The sequence below is a fragment of the Maylandia zebra genome, linkage group LG3, assembly GCF_041146795.1.
Source record: "Maylandia zebra isolate NMK-2024a linkage group LG3, Mzebra_GT3a, whole genome shotgun sequence".
NCBI lineage: Eukaryota > Metazoa > Chordata > Actinopteri > Cichliformes > Cichlidae > Maylandia > Maylandia zebra.
The window spans coordinates 37,418,628-37,439,871 of NC_135169.1; the positions used below are offsets into that span (position 1 = coordinate 37,418,628).

The 21,244-nt window shown below is 41.5% G+C and overlaps 3 long non-coding RNA genes across 3 annotated transcripts; 1 reads left to right on the forward strand and 2 right to left on the reverse strand.

Annotated features, from left to right (window-relative positions):
* Positions 1–3,839: 3,839 nt before the first annotated feature.
* LOC143416522 (uncharacterized) lies at positions 3,840–5,634 on the reverse strand. Its single transcript, XR_013096908.1, has 2 exons — positions 4,377–5,634; positions 3,840–4,017 (listed from the first exon to the last, which is right to left on the reverse strand). It is a non-coding gene; the product is annotated as an uncharacterized LOC143416522 (long non-coding RNA).
* Positions 5,635–7,874: 2,240 nt separating this feature from the next.
* On the reverse strand, positions 7,875–11,340 carry LOC143416523 (uncharacterized). Its single transcript, XR_013096909.1, has 2 exons — positions 10,366–11,340; positions 7,875–10,261 (listed from the first exon to the last, which is right to left on the reverse strand). It is a non-coding gene; the product is annotated as an uncharacterized LOC143416523 (long non-coding RNA).
* A 5,692-nt stretch (positions 11,341–17,032) lies between these two features.
* On the forward strand, positions 17,033–20,487 carry LOC101479275 (uncharacterized). The gene is made up of 4 exons (XR_013097307.1): positions 17,033–17,287; positions 19,348–19,461; positions 19,620–19,765; positions 19,986–20,487. It is a non-coding gene; the product is annotated as an uncharacterized LOC101479275 (long non-coding RNA).
* Positions 20,488–21,244: the final 757 nt, after the last annotated feature.

A 21,244-nucleotide genomic window follows, 5' to 3' on the forward strand; every position in this document is an offset into this window, starting at 1 on the left:
GGCGCTGCCTTCCACTCTTGGTGAAACTGTGGTCTCCATCCGTCATCCATCGCTGGATGTGTTTGTCGCCGATGTGTTTGCTGCAGTAGGAGCGGAAGATGGCCAGCTTTTCCTTATAATCCGCTGGAAGTTGCTGCGCTACCGTAGTCCTGGTCCGGATGGAAAAATGGCACCGTTTCATAAAAAGTGAAAGTGAAACTGCTTTTAGCCGAATGGTGACCGTCGAAACGCTTCTCCCGCTCGTTCTTTGCTCGATGATCCACCGCTCGAGTCTTTCCTCCAACTCGGGCCACCTCGCCTTATGTCCGCGGAAACTCAACTGCGTTTTCTTGACCTGCCGGAGCTTGTTTTCTAGTTTCCTCCATTTGCGAACCATCGATTCGTTAATCTTAAATTCTCTCGCCGCTGCTCGATTTCCATGTTCCTCCGCGTAGCTGATGGCCTTCAGTTTAAACTGTGCTTCGTAAGCGTGTCTCTTTGCCACTTTCAGGGTTGTTAAAACAACGATGTCCTGCATAACGCACATACCTGTTCTTTTATACAGGTATGTGCGATAAAGTCAACGCACACACTTCACCCTTTAGCGTTCTCATGGTGTTCTCTACTACGTCCTCCTTACAACACACAGGGCGCACTGCGCTATAGGGCGCGCCGTACTTTTTGAAGAAAATCTAAGACTTTTAAGTGCGCCTTATGGTTGTGAAAATACGGTAATCACTTTACTGGAAACTTTATTAACTAGTAACTTCATTAGTCCATAACAGAAGCTAATATTTCTGTCCTATCATCGTTTAAACAGTAACAGCTTTACTACAATATAAGCTAACGTTTAAACCGTAACTTTAAGCTAGCACCATAAAGACGGTAAAACACGTAATAATATCTACAAATGCATCTTAAAGCTGTTATATTATCACTCGTTGTATTACTAACATAACCACATTAACATTATTGACACTCGCTGACTTTTAATAGTTATTCTATAAATGCTGTCCGTTCAAATGGTAACACTGCTGTAATCAACTGATTCCAGCCAGAGTGGCTTCTGGAGTCTTCCCACGCTCCTAATGATCCTCCATCTGGATGGATGATAACCACCTTCTGAACAAACTAGCAGGTGGAGATGGGCCATGCTGGCCCATTTCTATGGTACTGACGTCTGCTAATAAAGGCCAATGTATCGACTGATAACGTCCAAAGCGGGTGAATAAAGTCACCCGGTTGCTAGCTGTGCCATTACCCAGCTGCATACATCACTTGTCGTGTCCAAATTCATGGGCTGCATTCTCCTGAGGCCGCATTTGTAGACCGATTACGTCACAGCGACGCGCCGAAGGCTGTCCAAATTCGTAGACCCCTCCGAATGCAGCCGACAAATGCGTGCTCCTTTTTCCGAATTTGAAGGATGGGTCGGGTGTGTCCTTCGTGGCCCACCATATCCCAGAATTCATAGCGCGGCCCAGCCAAGCTCCAGTTTCCGGCTAATGGCGGCCGCTACTAAGTTTTAAAAATTACTCTTATTAATCTTTCTGGGTCACGAAATAAACTTTTAACATATTTTCAGGCGAGAAAGTAGCTGTGTAAACATCAAATATCTGCTCGGTTTATCAAGATATCGCATCTTTGCTAAAGTGCTTCGACGTTTTCGGAGACGTCTGCTACCCACCAGCTCGATAGCTAGCCGGGAGCTCGAGGGTTACTGATGCGGCCGAGAATGGCACAACTCCCGGCACATCATTTTCAGATCACCGCGGACTTTCGCTGCTCGGGTTAAACGTTGTCAGCCGGTGATCAGCTGATCACGGGGCCGGGGTTAAAAGAGAGACGCCACCCACCTGTTCGCCGCTCAGACATCATTCTCTTCGTGTCAGGAGCTCCGAAACTCTGCCGACGTCAGTCTCCGCCTGATTCAGCAACCGTGAGTGATTATCCCTTCAATCCTTTTTCTCTTCCCGGCTCCGCTCGCTCTCTGTCGGTAACGACCGTTCCGAAGCCACGCTTCGTGCACTGATCGTTACTAGAATAACTGCGTGCCTGCTCCAAACCCACCGCTAGCCTTCGCCGCGCTTGGGTCTAGCCAGCACGCCACACGGGCACGCCGAATTACTGTGTGTAACCCGCCCGGCCGTGACAAACGTAATATATAAGTCACTTAGACAACCTAAAAATGTTATTGTTGGGCTTTTTTCAGTGTTTTGTTTGTTCGTGAGTAAATCGGTTTGGCTGAGATTAAAGTTATTAGATTAGATAAAATAAAACTTTATTAATCCCCCGGGTGGGTTCCTCCTTGGTTTTTACACAGCTGACTAAACGTCAAACAGAAAACTGATTAAACAGAAGTGTGAGATGGCCGAGAGTTTACTCCAGTGTCCTGTTATATTTTAGACAGCAAGGAGCAGACGGCTGAGTTTATTAAACTCCACCGAGACAGCGGTGACGCTAATCAGAAGGCTAGACCGTCCAATTTCACGGCCGTTTACTTCCGGCCTACCCGATCTTCTGAGGACCCGGCCCACGTAGACCGCGAAGGCCGGGTCCTCAGGAGAATGCAGCCCATGAATTTGGACACGACCACTGCCTCCATCAATGCAATAAACGATGCAAAAGTAATAGCCTGTATTTAATTTTTAGTGAGCTCTATAATATTTAATAAGTGTACCCATCCGGTGCGTAAATCAAAATTTCAGGTTAGTATCTTGAAATTTCAGCACACTATGAAACTTTCTCATAATTTCTAGATGGCCAGTTAATAAGTAAGAAATTTGAGCCTCTGTGGTGTTTATCACCTCGGAGTGTTAACAGCAAAATTGTATCACAATTGACACAAGCTTCGGTTTTCCTGTAGAGGGCAGTGCTAGGCTGAATAAAGGAGCCCTTCAATAATTTATGTTTAATGGACAGGGTGATAAATCTGCCCTCTTTTTACCGTTTTTATATTCTTTGTGCTATTATGTTTAATCCAGATATACTTACTACAGCATTATATTTTATTTCTATATGCACTATCATAGTACAGTCAAAAATCCATAGTGCACACTAAAAATAATTTGTACTGGAACTACTTGAACTACTTCATAATACACCCCCAGATAGAATCAAAACACACAGCACCTTGTTCCCATTTCAGATTTTTAAAACACAAAGCTTTAAGTTGCAGGGTAAAATTGTAGGTAACTTTGCTTCAAGAGAAAGTCAGTTAGCAAACAAACACTTGGATCCCTGTACAACATCCATAATCAGCAGGAAGTGCACCAAAATAAAAGGCTCATTATGCCAAAAAGTAACTAACAAACAAAGGTTTTTGAAAAGTTATTTGCAGTGCTATAGAGTTTTCTAAAAGTCATCCTCGTGATCCAAGGGCGTAAAAGAAGCAAACAATTAACACCACGCCGGTGTTGTTCACAGGACAGTAAACGTAAGTAAACCACATTATTCCCACTACTAGGATTTCATTATTTATAAATATAAAGTTACTAATATTTTCTTATTATAGTTTAAGCTACCCAGCAGTATATAATTAAAATCAGTTAATGATTTGAAGTGGTGCACACATTGACGATCCAGTATATAATGCATTGGGTTCTGTATAACAAGTACTTTTACTTTAGTTGCTAGCAATTGAGGGAGACCAGTAACAAGTCACAATAATGTGAAAAGATAAAAGCATGTGCGATCATGTTCGCTTCACAAAGAGAAACAGTAAGTTTAAGATGAGCAATGTTCCACAAAACAAGTTTGTGCAATACAGCGTGGCACCAAATTTATGTCAAGATCAAAACATGAGCTGTAAATATTTAATGTGTCGCAAGCGATGGCGGGGAATCAAGCGCAGAGCAGAATTCAGTTCCAAAAACAGAGTTTTATTTACACAATCACCAGGTGCAGAACATATACAGTGGGGTAATTTGGGGGTTCCTGGGGTCCAGGGGGGGGAAATCTGAAAAGGAGAAGCTCTCTCACACACGCTCTCTTCTCTGTACGCGTCCACACAGCGGGTAGGTTACGGGTCCGGGAAAACTATTCACAAGAAAGATCGGTTCAGCTCAATCACAGATTTACACACGAAAACTTTACTGAGGCTAGAAGCTCACTAACGTGTCTCGCACAATCATACAGCGATGAGACTGTCTGCGCCCCGGCCTTAAATGGCAAACACATAATGGGCAACAGGTGTGTGGGCCAAGGGCGGGAGCCCGCAGTGAGCTCCGCCCAGGTAAAGAGGCGAGAGAAAGAGTAAACAAAAACACATGTAGCCTTGCGGGGCCGGCCGGGCAGTCACGGGGACCATGACATAATGACCATTCAGAAAGATTCAAGTCAGAAATCTGTGTATCTTATTATTTTTTGTGTATTCTGTATGTTCTCTGTGCATTTACATTTTCTAACTGTTTCCTGCTGAAGATCTACACACAGCAGAACTTCAGATAGTCTTCATACACCAGGACTCGTATGCTGAGCTGTGGATTCTGGCACTTTGTTGTCATGTGATGAGAGCTGAGTGCTCGCTGACACGTTCATTGCAGCATTGAAGCAGAAGATTCTCCATGAAAGGAACACTGGACCCTCAGGGATTTCTGTATTCGTGGGATACGGGGCACAGATTACAGGAAATGTGAGATACTCACTTGTTGAGGCATGCCAACCTCACTTCTGTAGAAACGTATTGTTTTTCTTCACATGCCCCACTGACATTTAGATTTTGTTTTTCAGAATGTAAAACTTATGGAGGTATGTTTTCTTTTCTTTCTCTTTCTTTTTCTCCTCTTGCCACTGAAAATCGAAAGTGGGTGTTAAATAGGTGTAATACACAAATTTCAACTTGCATTTTTTTCTGGCTCTGCTTCACATGAAATTACATCTGAATAAAATAATAAGACCTGCGATTATCCAAAGTTTCCCATCAAGTGGAGGAGGTGCTGTCATTTGGTTTTCTCTCAAAACACTTGAAGATTATTAAGGATCTTTTTGCTCAAATAGATGTACTGTAATCCAATTATAGTTTAAACTGTGTCCAATCCTCACATATCTCTCTCACCCCCATCTGTAGGATGAAGATATGCTGAACACTCCTCATTGATAAAGAGGCGTGTTAACAGCTCCTCAATCCCCTCAAACCTGAGTCTGTCTGTCGTTTGTTTCTTCTGTGTTAAGCAAAATAATGTTTGTGGGTTACACCATCACACACAATCCTTTCACTTTAATTTGTAGGTGTGTTTGAAAAGTTACAGAAATGTGCAGTGTGCCTGCTACGTGTCCCTGAGGCACCCCACCCTTCACACCATGGTGCTGGGTGATTTGTTGTGATGTTGTTTTGTGCCAGTAAATAACTAAATTGTATCAGTTCTGAATACATCTTATTTATTTAAGACAATGCATCCTAATGAGTGAATAAGAATAGTTTTCTTTTTACTTTTTATTTTTAAACTCAAAAGATTACAACAACGGGAATCCTGTTACATGAAATAGAAAGATTTTATTGGTCAGATTAAAACCTCTATAACGCTATTTTAAAATGAGCTTACATTTTCTTATAGCTTTTATTATTACTACATTACTACATGACATGGGCCCTGAACCATGAGCTTAATCCACAGGTAACGTGCACCGTGATCAGCATCAAGTTTGAGGGCTAGTGGCGTTCCCTGATCACCACCTCACGATACATCTGGCACCAGGCACACGAATAACAGCAAAGTACATTGATGACATCATCAGTGGCAGAGCCCTACAGGATGGAGAAGAGGAAAAAGAGAGGGCTGTTCAGACAGATTTTTAATTAGTTTGGAGTATCTGCTCTGTGAATAATAATAATGTATTGGATTTATATAGTGCTTTTCAAGGCACCCAAAGCGCTTTACAATGCCACAATGCCACTATTCATTCACTCTCACATTCACTGTGAACTAGATATTTCTTCTTTGAGCTCTGCTAAGAGCTCCATGATGCTGGGCATTACATTTTACAACCAAAAGGTGAATAAGGCAGTCTTCAGTAGTAAATAATATAAATTTGGGGATTTTTTGGGGTGTGTGTGGATGCAACTGACTAATGTGATTTTTAACTCCACCCTCTTGGTCACCCTTCAAATATGGTTATTTCTGGCTATAATGCTCAAAAGAAAAGCTTTAAAATGCAGAGTGGCCAAATACATCTCTTTTATGCAGTGCATAGTCCCGCTCCATCTCAAACCCAGCCTTACTTCGATGTTGTGGCGCTCTCTGATGGACTGTCGGAGTAAGCAGGACACCACACCACAAACATCCAGCAGTGGCATTGCGCAGCACCATCCATGCTTACTGGCTGTCTGACACTGCATACAGGGGAAACACCAAAGGCCGTAGCAACCTTGAGGGAGGAAAATGTGCAGAAATACAGCATTAGAGTATCAGTGTTTACTGTAGTTTATAATCACTATATATCAAATGTCAGCGTGAGCAAGGATTGTTTTCTAAAGAGGTCATTTGTTTTAGAACTTTCTTTGGCTTCTTTATTTTTGTTTTTCCAGGAATTTTAGTTTTCTGATGCCACCAATGAAAATAAAAAAGTTGTAGTTTGGACCTCGTTGAGTTTGATGCAGTGTTAATGCAAAGTGTTTCATGCACATTATTACATTTCTTGCTCTCATATGAAAATCTGACTGGTGCTCTGAGCGGTGTACCAAGACGAGGTACACATTCCTGTGAAAACCTTCAATAGGGTGAGAAGCAGCCAGGTGTTGTTAGTCAGATGTGCTCGATTAACTTATCATCAGTAAGACTTTGCCAAATTGCACTCTGATAGTCGTGTTTTTGTGGCCTAAATGCTGCAGTGTAGCTGCTGTGTTGCAATTCTAAAAGGCCAATTTAATGTAATGCAATGCCTGGAAATCATTCTGTTGGTCCTCAGGCAGCCAGACTCCTTTTCAGAAACCCATGCAGTCACGAAATGAGGCCATCAGAGGCCAAAAACTACTCGCTATGAGACAACAGTGGTAACCGCTCCACAGCTGTGCTGCCTATGCTTTTAAATTCCCATAGCAACAGGGAAACTTAATCTTCTGTATGTATAAGTGGACAGTTTTATAATTTAGATAAATTTAGATATTTTGTCAACATTCTTGAATTGTCTGAAACAAAGCCTGAGGACATGGTAGATTCATAAATTACTGCTGTTTGTTTGCTTTGGTTTGCTGGGAAGACTTACAGGTTTTCATATCAGAGGTGCAATCTAAGAGCTCGGTGCTCCATGCTCCAGAGCGGGGGGATAACATCCCCTGGGTGGGCTGCTGGCGGACAGCCATAACTGGAGGAAACAAGCCAGGAATGGAGACACAGAGTGAAACTTTATAGCAGTTACAAACTGGCGCTAGAATACAATAGAGATAACAGACTGGTTTAAAGCATTATTGTCTACAGTGTGGCCATTATTACACGTGTAACAAGATGTTTTCTATTTCATGCAAATCATTACAAATACCTGGAGTGACATGTACAAATAATTTGTGTGCAGTACAAAACAGTTCAATATGCAACGAATTACATGATTTATATTTTTTTCTTCCTAATTTTGTCTTTTTTTGTGCATGTGGGTCTGGAAGGCTTTAACATTTCCTTTAGTTCCAGCATCTCATGCATAAACTGTTTCATTACTACAGGTTATACTGAAATAGTAAAATCGATTCACATAGATTGCTGTATTTAGCTCATCAGTATAAAAAGTTTCTCTTACCTCTTCTCTGGTTCTCTGAGCTTTGAAGAGAAAATGGGAAAAAAAAGGGCTGAAACCCAGAATTTAACTCCAACTAAGGGAGGGGAGGGGACACATACACAAACACACCTCCTAGCTCAGCAGTGTCACAGCCCTTTTAGTTTAACAGTTAAATTTGATGTTAAATGGATAGACAAGGCAAGTTTATTTGTATAGCACAATTCAACAACAAGGTGATTCAAAGTGCTTTACAGAGACATTAGAAACAAAAACAAATAAAAAGCATGATTTAAAATAGATTAAAACAAGCAAACAAACAAACTAATTAACAAACAAACAAAACAGTATATAAAATCAAAACAGATAAAATCAGAACAATAGATAAAATCAGTAGTTAAATGTAAGTTTTGAAATTTAAGCTTAAAAGTGTGGATTTGGTGCTTTATTCAAATGCAGCTGAGAATAGGTGAGTCTTCAACCTGGATTTAAATAAACTGAGTGTTTCAGCTGATCTGAGGCTTTCTGGGAGTTTGTTCCAGATATAAGGAGCATAAAAGCTGAATGCTGCTTCTCCGTGTCTGGTTCTGACTCTGGGAACTGATAAAAGACCGGATCCAGATGACCTGAGGGATCTGGATGGTTCATACTGGGTCAGGAGGTCACTGATGTATTTTGGTCCTAAACCATTCAGAGCTTTATAGACCAGCATCAGAACTTTAAAGTCTATCCTCTGACGGACAGGCAGCCAGTGTAAGGACCTCAGAGCTGGACTGATGTGGTCCATTTTTTGGTCTTAGTGAGGACTCGAGCAGCAGAGTTCTGAATGAGCTGTAGTTGTCTGACTGATTTTTTAGGTAGACCTGTAAAGATGCTGTTACAGTAATCAAGCCTACTAAAGATGAATGCATGGACTAGTTTTTCCAGGTCCTGTTGAGACATCAGATCTTTTATGCAGACCTAAACTTAGAAAAACACATTAAGACAATAACAAAGTCAGCTTACTATCACCTCAAGAATATATCAAGGATAAAAGATCTGATGTCTCAACAGGACCTGGAAAAACTAGTCCATGCATTCATCTTTAGTAGGCTTGATTACTGATTACTGATCATTAAAAAAAGTCTGTGCAGTGTTTGGGAGGCCTGTAAACATTAAGAAACACAACTTTGGATGGGGCCTTCAGCTGTAAAGCCACATATTCAAAAGACTGAAAACTTCCAGGAGATAGCTGCTTACATTGAAATGATTCATTAAATAAGACAGCAACCCCTCCTCCTCTCCTGCTCACCCTGGCCTCACTGATAAAACTGTAGTTAGGAGGGGTCGTCTCGATGAGAACAGCTCCACTGTTACTTTGGTCCAACCAAGTTTCAGTTAAAAACATAAAATCAAGGCTGTGCTCAGTGATTAAATCATTAATTAAAAATGTTTTCCCAGCTAAAGATCTAACGTTTAATAAAGCCAACTTAAGTGTTTTAGAGGTATTATTTGTCCCCTCGTGTTTGGGAGCAGTCTGTGGCACACAAGGTATGTTTACTATGTTTAAAGATCGTTTAGAGTGCAGCTCTCTGTGTTTTGACCAGGCCACATGTCTCCTTCTGTCACCTAAAAGTACAGGAATTTCATTCATTTCTAGTAAACAGGGTCCCAGCTTCTCCTGGGAAAAGTCACCACTGCCATAATCCTCGCAGCCCGGACCCTCCACACATCACACATCAGACTGCGGAGACAGAGCATGAAGGTGGTAAGGAGGAACTAAGGGGGGCGAGGCTGGGCAATGTGACTTCGATTGCTCTGTTGAGGGTGGGGCTCGATGGCGAACCTTTGGCCGCTCTGGTGGGGGGTTTATGGGGGACAAAAAGGGATTGGGACGGGGGGTAGATCTGAGCCCAGCATTGACCCGCTCCATCATCTCCTCAGTGAATTTCAGGTGTGGGGAGGAGGGAGAAAGGGAGGGGGAGGAGGGTGATGGGGGTGATGGCCTGTCAGGGGTTTGGGGGACTGGGGAAGATCGTGGTCCCTGGTCCTGGTCCTGGTCGTTGGTGTTGTTGAGAGAGTTGGAGGCAAATAGGGACCCCTCTTCTTGCCTCTTCTTGCCTCAGATGTCTCTCCTTTCTGAGGCTCTTCCCAGGTGGGGGCAGATGGAGCTCCTCCTCAAGGTTTCTGCTGGGCTTTGTCTGTTCTTGGAGTACTGTTTGTTCCTCTTTATGAGATAACTCCTCGTTTATCTCAGCCTTGGCACCAAGCACAGATGGATGACGTATGGAATAAAACAAGTTGGAGGTGAACAGTTTCACCCCTGACTTGTTAAAATTAAATCCATTTGCTTTGAACAGATGCCTGCGTTCCCAAAAAATATTAAAGTTGTTGATAAAATGCACTGAGTGGTCAGCACATGCTGATATAAGGCATTTATTCAGTGCAAACAACCTGCTGAATCTCTCGTCTCCTCCTCTGACGGGCGGTACAGGTCCACTGATGAATACAGTTGCATTCAGAGAGTTTACAGTATTTAGTAATCCAGTAAAGTCCCGTTTCAGAACCTCAGACTGTTGTTTGGACACATCGTTTGACCCTGTATGCAGAACAATGTTTGTCACAGTTGGATATTCATCTGCCATTTGAAGGTCAGGTTGTTGACCATATCCTTAGGAAAGCAGAGGACTTTAGTGTTCTTACCGCACATCCTTTGTACATCCTTTACGGCAGAGTCACCCACAATCAGAGTTTCAGGCAGAGCCTTTAGCTTTCCCAGTGGTCTTTTACTTTTCAACAGATTTTCAGACCTTACTTCGCTGCTTTTAGATGGATGGTTGTCCGATATAGATCCAGGGTCCTTTGATAGTGGAGCAAATCTGTTCTGCAGTTTCACATTCAGTTGTTTTGGAGGTTTGTTGCTAACCTTCCTATTCGCGGTTGTCCAGTCCTGTTTCCTCTTGTATACAGGGGTAGAAGAGCTTCTCTGTCTCGTAGGAAGTGAAGGCCAGTCGGTTTCAGAGATTTCAGCTCGCTGTGCTCTGCCCGTGATACGTCCTCCCCCTTCCAGGAGACATGATTTATGTCTTGGTTTTGCACCAAGACAGTCCAAGGGGGGATTATCACTTGAGGATTTATAATAATGCACAGAGTCTACTTTCTTGGTCATGTTATCTGTGCTCCTTAGCTGTGTACTAGCTTGCTCATCGCCATTGTTTTGAATCAAAGGCAAGGTTGTTTCATTTCCACACAGTCCATTTACCTCCACGTTTACTTCTAAGCGATGAATTTTTGTCTCCAGTACTACAATCTTCTGCAGGAGGCTGTGGTAGTCATCTGTGGAGAGGGAAGGCATCTTGTTGCTAGTTAGCCTAGCGGTTAGCACCTTTCCAGGCTATTGAGGCTGTTCGGTGCCCAGACGCTGTAATCAGGCTTCAGCTGTGTCTAGGCCACAGACACACAGAGCGCTGAGGATAAGGTAACTATAAAAATGTTGCTGTTTCTGTTAAGAACACTTTAGTCCTAATGATCTATAAGTGTCCAGAAGCTATCGCAGGTAAGCTCATACGGAAAAAAGGGAAAAAATCAGCATAAAAATCAATAAAAATCAATAAAAGAAGCAAAGCATTTAAGAGCAAAGAGATGAAGCGTCCACACTCACAAAAGGGGAGGAGCACTGTGAGCACTGATACTGAAACAATCAATTAAACCAGCTAGAGCCTTCAGCTGACAGGTCTCTCTTCTGTGGAGCCAGCTCCCAGTTTGGATTCAGGAGACAGACACTCTCTACTTTTAAGATTATGCTTAAAACTTTTCCTTTTGATAAAGCTCATAGTTAGGGCTGAATCAGGTGACCCTGAATCCTTCCTCCCTGCTAAGTGTCTCGAGGCAACTGTGGATATGATTTGGCGCTATATAAATAAAACTGAATTGAGTTGAATCTGTTAAAGCAGCCCAAACATTTGAGTATAACAGGCAACCACGTATACTAGATCCTAGTTACAGACAGTTCAATGAGTTAAAAAAAAAAGTGTAACAAGGCTGCATCAGCATGCAGAGACCAGGCCCGCGTAGATGACCAGACAGGTAGCTCACACAACACTTATCATGAACACTTATAAGGAACTTCACCTCCTGTCATTTTATCCCAGCTTACAGCTTCTCGAAACCTGGGATGTCCTCCTCTGACCTTTCCCCTTCGTTTTCGATCAAAAACATAATCTATAAGAAGTTTGTATTTTTTGAAGTTTTCATTTTGGCCAAATTCAAAAAATAAATAACTATTAACAAAATGATGTTACACGTTTCTTTCATCCACAGTCCTTAAATTATCTAAAAAAAACCATCTAAACATAAAAGCCTTGTTTTTTCTGGATCTCAGAAGGTTATAAATGTGTAGTGGTTGATGAGACTGTGCAGGCAGTTTTACTGTCTGGTGTGTACGGAAGCGTAGAGCTGCCACCCAGGCAAAAGAAAAATACAAGTGTATCACGTTATAACGTGAAAGGTTTATTGTTCTAACAAGATACTTTTCCTGTTTGTACAATATACTATCATGTTTGTACAATATACTTTTCACGTTTGAACAACATAATATCACGTTATTACAATATACATAATTATCACGTTCGTACAATATATTATATTGTACGAACGTGATCCTATATTGTACGAACGTGATAATTATGTATATTGTAATAACGTGATATTATGTTGTTCAAACGTGAAAAGTATATTGTACAAACAGGAAAAGTATCTTGTTAGAACAATAAACCTTTCACGTTATACCGTGATACACTTGTATTTTTCTTTTGCCTGGGTGGCAGCTCTACGCTTCCGTAGGTGTGGGTAGTGAGAGGCTCACAAAGTAATTTCTGCAGAACTGGAGAAATGAGGTGGGCATGTTTTAACGAGTGGAAAGTCTCCTTTCAGTAAATCCTGCCCTTCATCACACCAAACAAAACAGTTAGGCATTAAGAGATTGCAACTCTTTTTATGCAGAAACTCTACTTGGCCAACATGACAGAGAGAACCTATCAGAATGAATTAACTAATCAATGCTCTCCTCCCATCCCGTTTCAATAAAGTGATGCACTCAGCAGAAGAGCTCTTAAAGTTTGACACGTGGAAACATGACACAGGAAATGCACAAACTCATCTTATCCAAAGACTTATTGAATTAAAATGCTGAACATATTGCCATTAAAACTTTATGTTAGTCTTGTTACTGCCAAAAGAGATACTGAGTGAATGATAATGTTTGTTGGGTGTTTAAATAAAGCCATCTTTCACAAATATGTTTATAATATCAGCCTAAAAGATGATGTGTTGAGGGAGTTTACATATGCTTTCCATTCGCTTCATATTAAACTCACTAACACATCTTACATCTTGTCATTTCCAGTGTTTTTTCATAGTAACTCTCTGTTGTCTTTGGGTCACACAGGTTTTGAAGAAAAAAAAGGTTTTCAAGCCAAAGAAGGTGTGGATTCATACAGATACCTCTGTGTTTGACAGGGTGTGATGTGAACTGAAAAAGTAAGAGCAAGTAGCAACTGGAACAATGACAGTTGAATTCCCAGGAGAATTAGTCAGCAGCCTTGCAGCGTCGATCAGAACAACCCACAGATGTTTTAAGGAAATCAAAAAAGAAAGTCAAAAATCTAGTAATCGAGATGTGATATAATAAAGGTGTGAATAACACCATTCTCTAGTTTAGAGCGTGATGCAAAGGTACTCGGAAATATTCTAAGCTTCCTGTTACACGATACTACAGATAATAATGGATTGCATTTATATAGCGCTTTTCTAGGCACCCAAAGTGCTTTACAGTTCTGCTATTCATTCACTCTCACATTCACACAGTGGTGCAGGCAAACCACAGTTGTAGCCACAGCTGCCCTGGGGCAGAGTGAGAGAAGCGAGGCTGCCAATATCGCGCTTCTGGCCAACACCAGTAGGCGGTAGGGTAAAGTGTCTTGCCCAAGGACACAACGACCAGGACAGAGAGAGCTAGGGATCAAACTGGCAACCTTCTGTCGCGGTTCGGATTTTGAGGAAGAGACATACGACTGGTAGTAGTGGGTCAACACAGATTATTTTTATTATAACACACAGTACAGTGTGGGAAGAGCCGGACTTCTTCGAGCAGACCACTCCCCATCCTTATATAACCCTGATGACATCACAGTTAGATCTTACTGGAAATGATCACAGTTCCCTACACTCAAAAAGTTCTCCTTATATAGACATCAGCTGCTACTTTAGAGACAAACAAGTGTGTGATATGTTGTGCAATTGTGGGTTCAGGCCAACAAAAGTCCACTGTCCTTATCTGACTCGCTGTGGAGCGCCTGGACCTCCAGCTCCTCTGGTGCTATTTGCATGACAGAGTATAGTATTATATCTAGAATGTGTTTTATTCTGGAATAGCAGATCTACTAAGTGATCAATGATAATGCTGATGATAAACTGATGATCAGTGATGCAGACTAATGAAATAATGATAAAATAATGACAGTGCATGTAAATGATAACAAAGTGACAGTAAAATAACAGGTTTTTCTCGACACTTCCGGTTACAGATAAGCCTCCCAACCTCCTGAACCATGGTCGCCCCGATAATAAGTCACTTTTCACCACTGCTTCTATCCGGAGATGTATGAGAAAATATTTTAATAACATTAAACTTTTCGTGGTAGTCCTCACAAAAACATGCTGAGACTTGAGGAAAGAAAAACATACTAAGTCTTGGGGAAAATGCGTACCAAAGTTGGCTAAGCAACAATGGTACTTGTTGACCTTTTTTTTTTTTTTTTTTTTTTTTTTTTTTTTTTTTTTTTTGAGAGTCTCGGTGCAGTTCCCCCCTCCAGGGGCAGGGGTACCTAGACCCGGTTAGTAGAGTACGCTTGGGGAGTGTGATCGTGTATACAGCGTCCCTTTATGTCTGTCTCCACGTCGGTTGAGTGTGAAGTACATATGAGAGCATGAGGGTGGGAATGGATGTTTGTGTCTGTGTGTGCCTGTATGTCTGTGTCTATATGTCAGGTTGGGTATCAGACGCCACCTCTCTGGGGACACCTCAGGCCCTCCAAGGTTTGGAGGCCTATCTCCACCCACCACCACTTCCCCTGCCGGTGGCGGACTCCCTCAGGTATCGGTGCGTTGGTGGTTCTTTGTATCTGGGGGTGGGTGTCCGGGTACACACCGGCTCACTCCTTGGCGGCCGCTTATTGGGGCTCGCTCGGGCCACTTTGGAGGTGGGGTGCCCCCGGCCTCTCGGCCTGGGGCTCGGTCACTCAGGCACAGCTGGCTGCCGGCGGAGCTCACGGGCGCGTCACTGCAACTCCCCCTGGCTTCTGCTCCGCGGCTGCTGAATGAGCTCTCATCTGGGACTCTCCTTAGCTCTTACTGGGACAGTGGCGCGGCTGCCCCTCTGTGGGTCTTCCTTGGTCTCTTGTGTTCTGGGTGCCTCTGGATGTCTGGAGTTTTGATCTCCTCCATACCTGCTTGATACCATAGAGGACAGGGCTGTGGCTCCCCACACTCTCTAGCAGATCATTACATGGAGAAACCTTTGGAATGCAAGCATGCTGATCCACACAGGTATGCACACAGGTGTACACATGGGTATTCACAGATGCGGACTACAGCTTTCTTGGCTGCTGCCTCAAAGCACACTGTGCGCTGTCTATCTTGCGTGCTGCACAATATCGTTTATTATTTAGTAACTATTGATATCTATGACTAGCTAGTTTATTGTGATGGTGCTTTTTTTTTAAAATTATTATTATGTTGCTCTTTGTTGTTTGCTGTCTCCCCTGTTTTTTTTGTTTTTCTTTCTCTCCATACAGGTGACCCAGGAGTTTTTTTTTTTTTTTTTTCTCTCTTCCCCCCCTTCTCACCGTCTCTTCTCCCCTTTGGTTTTCTTTCTTCCTCTCCCCCTCTTTCTTTCATTCTTTCCCCCTGTCCTATTAAAAAAAAAAAAAAAAAAAAAAGGATGACAAAGGATGAACTGAAGCTCCGCCATCACGTGATGTCACATGCTGCTGTTTCTGATGTCACTTCCAAAAAAAAAAAAAAAAAAAGAGAGTCACAAATACAGGTTTAATCACAACAACGGGGGATAATAAGGTCACAAGATGACATTTCAAACTGATGCATGACACAAGTCATCCTAACGACTGTATAACGAGCTCGATGTTGTTTAAAAGCCTGATAAATAAACGGTTTATTTATTTGTATGTCGACTGTGGCAAAGAGGTTGCTCTCATCTGAGGCAGAACTAAGCAGCCAGCCAACAGCTGTTTGTTATAGGTCAGATATTCACAAATAACTAGGCATGCGTATGGAAAATCTGTGTGCAAGTGAACAACATAGCATTGAGGCAAACCAATTACAGCACGTTTTCAGCTGAAGTTTGGATGGAAAAAGTGAAGGTGAAAACTGCATATGTCTCTGTGTCAACTAAAGAGGCTAATAAATACAAGCATGTAAAAAAAAAGTCAGTCTGTCAGTCTGTCCCAGGGCAGCTGTGGCTACAACCGTAGCTTGCCTCCACCAGTGCGTGTGAATAAATAGTGGCATTGTAAAGCGCTTTGGGTGCCTTGAAAAGCGCTGTATAAATCCAATCCATTATTATTATTATTATTTCCTAAACACAACTCAGAACTGTTCACACTTAATGAAACTGATGTAAGCCAGTTCAGAGTGCACAGCAAGCGAGGGCGAGTAGACAACAGTCACCTCTGACAATTTTCTCATACGCCAGGTTCGCTTGTTGCCTGCTGTGTTTGGGTGGGCAGCTAAAAATATTAAGTGGGTCTTGGGTGAGATAGTGATCTCTGACAAAATTAAGCATAATAAAAAAAAAATGGTCTAGACTAAAATGAAGACCAGTCATTTGTTACAGCTTCATGATGACTTCTGGAAGGATGAAGACAGCAAACACTGCAGGATTTAAAATCTGCAGCTGTTTTTGTACTTTTGCTTTTTTCGACAGGTCAGTTTTTCGACAGGTCAGTTACAGAGTGCATCTGATTAATAGCACCTGGCTGCTGCTCACCCTCATGGTTCCTGTTGAAGCAGCAAGGGTGCACTTAGGTTTTCACAGGAATGTACACCTCGTCTTAGCACACCGCTCAGAGCACCAGTCAGATTTTCATAAGAGAAAGAGTAATGTAATAATGTGCATGTAATGATAATAATAATGTGCATGTAATAATAATAATAATGTGCATGTAATGTGCATGAAACTTGATGAGGTCCATTTTAAGCCTTGCTCTTCAGGAAGTTGACTTCTTTCCTGTTACGGCGAGTGGGATGAGCTGTGTGGAGAAAAATCACGGAAGATCCAATTGCAGGCACTCATGGAGGTGCGAAGGAGGTTTATTGTAAAAATAAAATACAAGTAGAAAACAGCAAACGGGACTGAAGATAATCTAAACTGAGAACAACTAAACATGAACAAGAACACGAATATGAGGGCGGGTGAGCAGAGGCAGATGACGGACAACAGGGAGAACACACGGATGAAGCACGGTGGATACACAGACGGACCAGCGACTACAACATAAGAAGACACAACTTAAACACACACAGAAGAACACGGGGAGATTACAAACAGGTGGGGAACACAGCTGGAAGTAATAGGGCTAACGAGACAGGGGGAGAAGTAAAACTGAACACGCTGACATCACACATGAACATGAACCCTCAAAGTAAAACAGGAAACAAGACACACTTTACTAAGACACAGACTAGAAAGGGAGAGACAGACTAGACACTGAACTAAACCTGCAATAATAACAAAATACAACCAGAACATCAATCATAATACATATACCAGAATAACTGAAACATAGATTTATCATAATAATCAATAAAGCACCAGAGAAACAGAAAACAATCCATCATTCAAAAATAAACCAAAACATAAGAAACTCAAAATGCTGGGTCAAAATGACCCAGAACCGTGACATTTCTCCTTGTTTATTCTGTGACTTTGTATCTTCTCTGTCGTTAAATTAAAAAGTGTGTGACCCTTTGCAGGACTGAAAGAGTGCAGAGCCTTGTTCCCTCACAACACCCCTCCCCTCACAAGTTTTAGTTTTAAGTAGCACTTCCTCTGATTTTTATCAAAGCTCAAAGAACCAGAGAACAGGTAAGAAAAACATCTTGAAGCAGTCAGCATTCTTTCTGAATTTGTGATGCTGTTTGGTGTCATTTTTCTCAGCTGGTGACATGTAGAACTTCTGTTAATGAAACTCAAAACATAAAGATGCTGTGAGCTTACATGTGCAACAACAGCATTTTATTCCCTCAGCGAAACAGGAACAAAGTAGACATTAAAAGAAACAATCTTTACTGTGACCACAGGAAGGTTATAAGCATTTAGGATATAACTAATGTATTTTAATGACTTCAATTTTATGCAAATCCCTAAATTTTGTATTAGGATATTTAAAAGCAGAAGTATGTAATGAAAGACATGCAAACAAAAAAGCTTTAAAATTCAAACAGCTTCTTGACCAAAGAGCAATAACACTGAAATTACCTTTACATGCCAGCATCTTAGTTATTCCACGAGCTAGTGAAAGTTTGTGTTTTATGTGGTTAATTAAGTAATTTAAATTAGGAAGTCAGAAAATAATAACATGTCAAATTTAAGGCTCGATACAAATACAAAGCTACTCCTGTTCTTGCTGATGTTTGGGCCGATGCTAATATTAACTCAAAGTTAGCTAAACTCTCAAACTGTGAACAATGTGCTGTATAACAAAGGAACTGGACCGAAGGCCACCTTCACCTTTCAAACACGATCACACGGAGCTTTGTCTGCTTTGCAAGCACACCTGCAGGTGTGCTATTGGCTGTATACCGTCAATTTAAAATCAACAGTGAACCTCAAATCTGTGTCTTTGGACTCTGAGAGGAAAGCTGAGCAGGCACAGTGAGCCCATTAAGACTAAAAAGGCCAAGTTCTGCATCACATAGTGTTTTGGAGTTACTACATAGACAAAGGATGTTTTATTATGGAGGAAATATGAGTAAAGTCCTCTTTGTCTGCTTTTCCACTCATCTTTAGTCTATCTCTTGTACCTGACCATTTTCAAAGGAATGCTTTTTGTTTGTAAGCCACTTCACACTGACCTATGAATCATTTAAGCATAAAAAATACACCTAACCCAAAGGATGAACCAGTGTTATGTCTACACAGCCTAATAAAACATGTCAGATCCAAACCCAAGTATGCAGAGATACCTCTGGCCCTTCAGTTGATCCATCTACGGTTCACTGAAGCCTCATCAGAAATGGTCTGAGTGGAAGTGAGGCTGTTAAGAAGCTGTTCTTAAGGAAACAAAACAGACAGAAAAGACTGAGATCTTTCAAGTTACACAAGAATTGCACTGAAAATCAGTGGAAACAGGTGTGATGGAGAAATTACTCCAAAATAGTGGATCTTATGTTGAGGTCTGGACTCTGAACAGTATTTGGTGATATCCATAGGTTCTAGACTTTAGATAGTCAATGGCCGTCTAAAGCGTGCAAAGATCCTTGTAGAGGGTTGCTTGCACCAGGAAACACTGTGCTGTGCACGTTACAGAAACAGCGCTGTAGACAGTAATGTTTTACACCAGTCTATTGACTTTTTCAGATTCTAGCTTTGGCATTTCTATCTTCCAGCCATGGCTGCTGTCTACCAGCAACCCATCCAGGTAGTGACGGTCGCCACCACTAATAAAAACTCCGGACGATGGAGCACCAACCTCTGTAATTGCTGCTCTGATATGCACACCTGTAAGTGAAGCCAGCAAATTTTACAAACAGCAGTGATTTCTGCATCAACTCTGTGCTATTTTGAAAACACAAGATGCAGGTCATGAAAGGAGACGTTAATGAAAACTGTTACAAACTCAAGGATGTCTTACATCTCTGTGAGTTTTTCTTCCCTCAAGGTTGCTATGGTCTTTGGTGTTTCCCCTGCATGCAGTGTGAGACAGTCAGTAGACATGGATGGTGCTGTGTCTTGCCTCTCCTGGACGGTTGCTGTGTGGTGTCCTACTTATTCCGCAAGTCCATCAGGGAGCGCTACAACATCCCTGTAAGGCTGGATGACCAGTAAAATTGAAAGTGAAACCTATTTTTATTGGAAATAAGAATTAAAGTTAAACTTAACAAGCCCAAAGTGAGATAATATCGCAGCCCTGTTTTTAATGTTGTATACAACAACATTTTAAACTGTTGCAACCACGACAGCTTCAGAGAGACTACATTAACTCCTGCTGCGTGATCCTCTCTCCTTCTTCTCTCCTCATTTGCAGGGTTCATCCTGTGCCGACTGCTGTCAAATATTTTGGTGTTACGAGTGTGCTTGGTGCCAGATGCATCGTGAGCTGAAAATCAGGGCCAGGCAGGCACCTGCCATCTTGACGGTGGTCACCACGCAGGTCATCCATGGATAGAATATCAACCTCGTGTGTCAAGTGCATGTCACTTTTTCTTAATTAAACTTATTTGTCATAATATTGCAATTAAAAAACATTTAGTTGTTTGTACAGCTTGAAATGAAAGCAAAGAAATGTAGCCCCTTTGTATCTGCTTTTTCATAGCATTGCAGAGGTCATTGCGAGTGCTAGCATGGTGTAGGTGATACGTGACAGCCACATTAGTTGCTTTACTTTTAGAACATTTTTATTACGAAGATGTTTGAACTTTTCATAAATGCTTTGTTAGTGCATTAAAATTGAGGATATATCATGACATAGCGTATAATATCATCACTTTCTTCCAATCGTTCCCCAACTGGGTTTAAGCTATGCTAAAATAAAGCATTCATAGACACCTGTCTAATGCATTCTTTCACCTTTTTTACACAAATGTATGAAAACATGTCTTCAAACCTTTCACCCTTTTCTCAAACCCTAAATACAAAAGCCAAAATGACCTGCATCAAAACTGTTTGTCTGTGGCCAAAACCACACAGTAGTTTTAGATCATGGTCGCCTTAGCAACGTTTAGCTCATTTATAATTAAACAGACTCTGTCTGTGCTGCAATAATTTTTACAGTCACCCACGTATTGCCTTCCTTCTCTTTCTTATGGTTCTTGGTGTGTTCTTGTTCAGCATATTGTCTGCTGTTACTGTAGTTTCTTGATGTATGTGTGGATGTTTGTATCCAGCATCTGTTTCTGGATCGCCTGTTTAAATATGCTGCATCAGATATGTTTGTCTCAACCCTTTTCATTTAGAAGTATAACAACATAAAAACATATATACTAGTGGCATTAAAAGATAAACAAATAACTGAAGACCTTCTTTGGGCAGCCCAACAGTGCCCTCTACAGTAACATTGATGTTAGCACAGCCTCACCTTCTTTCTTTCGCCATTATTTTGTTTCTAACATTCAGTAGCTTGGGGTAAAATGAATGGTTAATATATCTCCCCATGAGGTGATAGATAGATAAATATTTCCTGCAGTATTTTATGGGTTAAAGTGTTTATAGTCATATCAACAGGCTGACAATCTTTGTACGAGCTGTTTCATTAAACCAGTTTTTATTTGTGTTTCTCCATCAAAT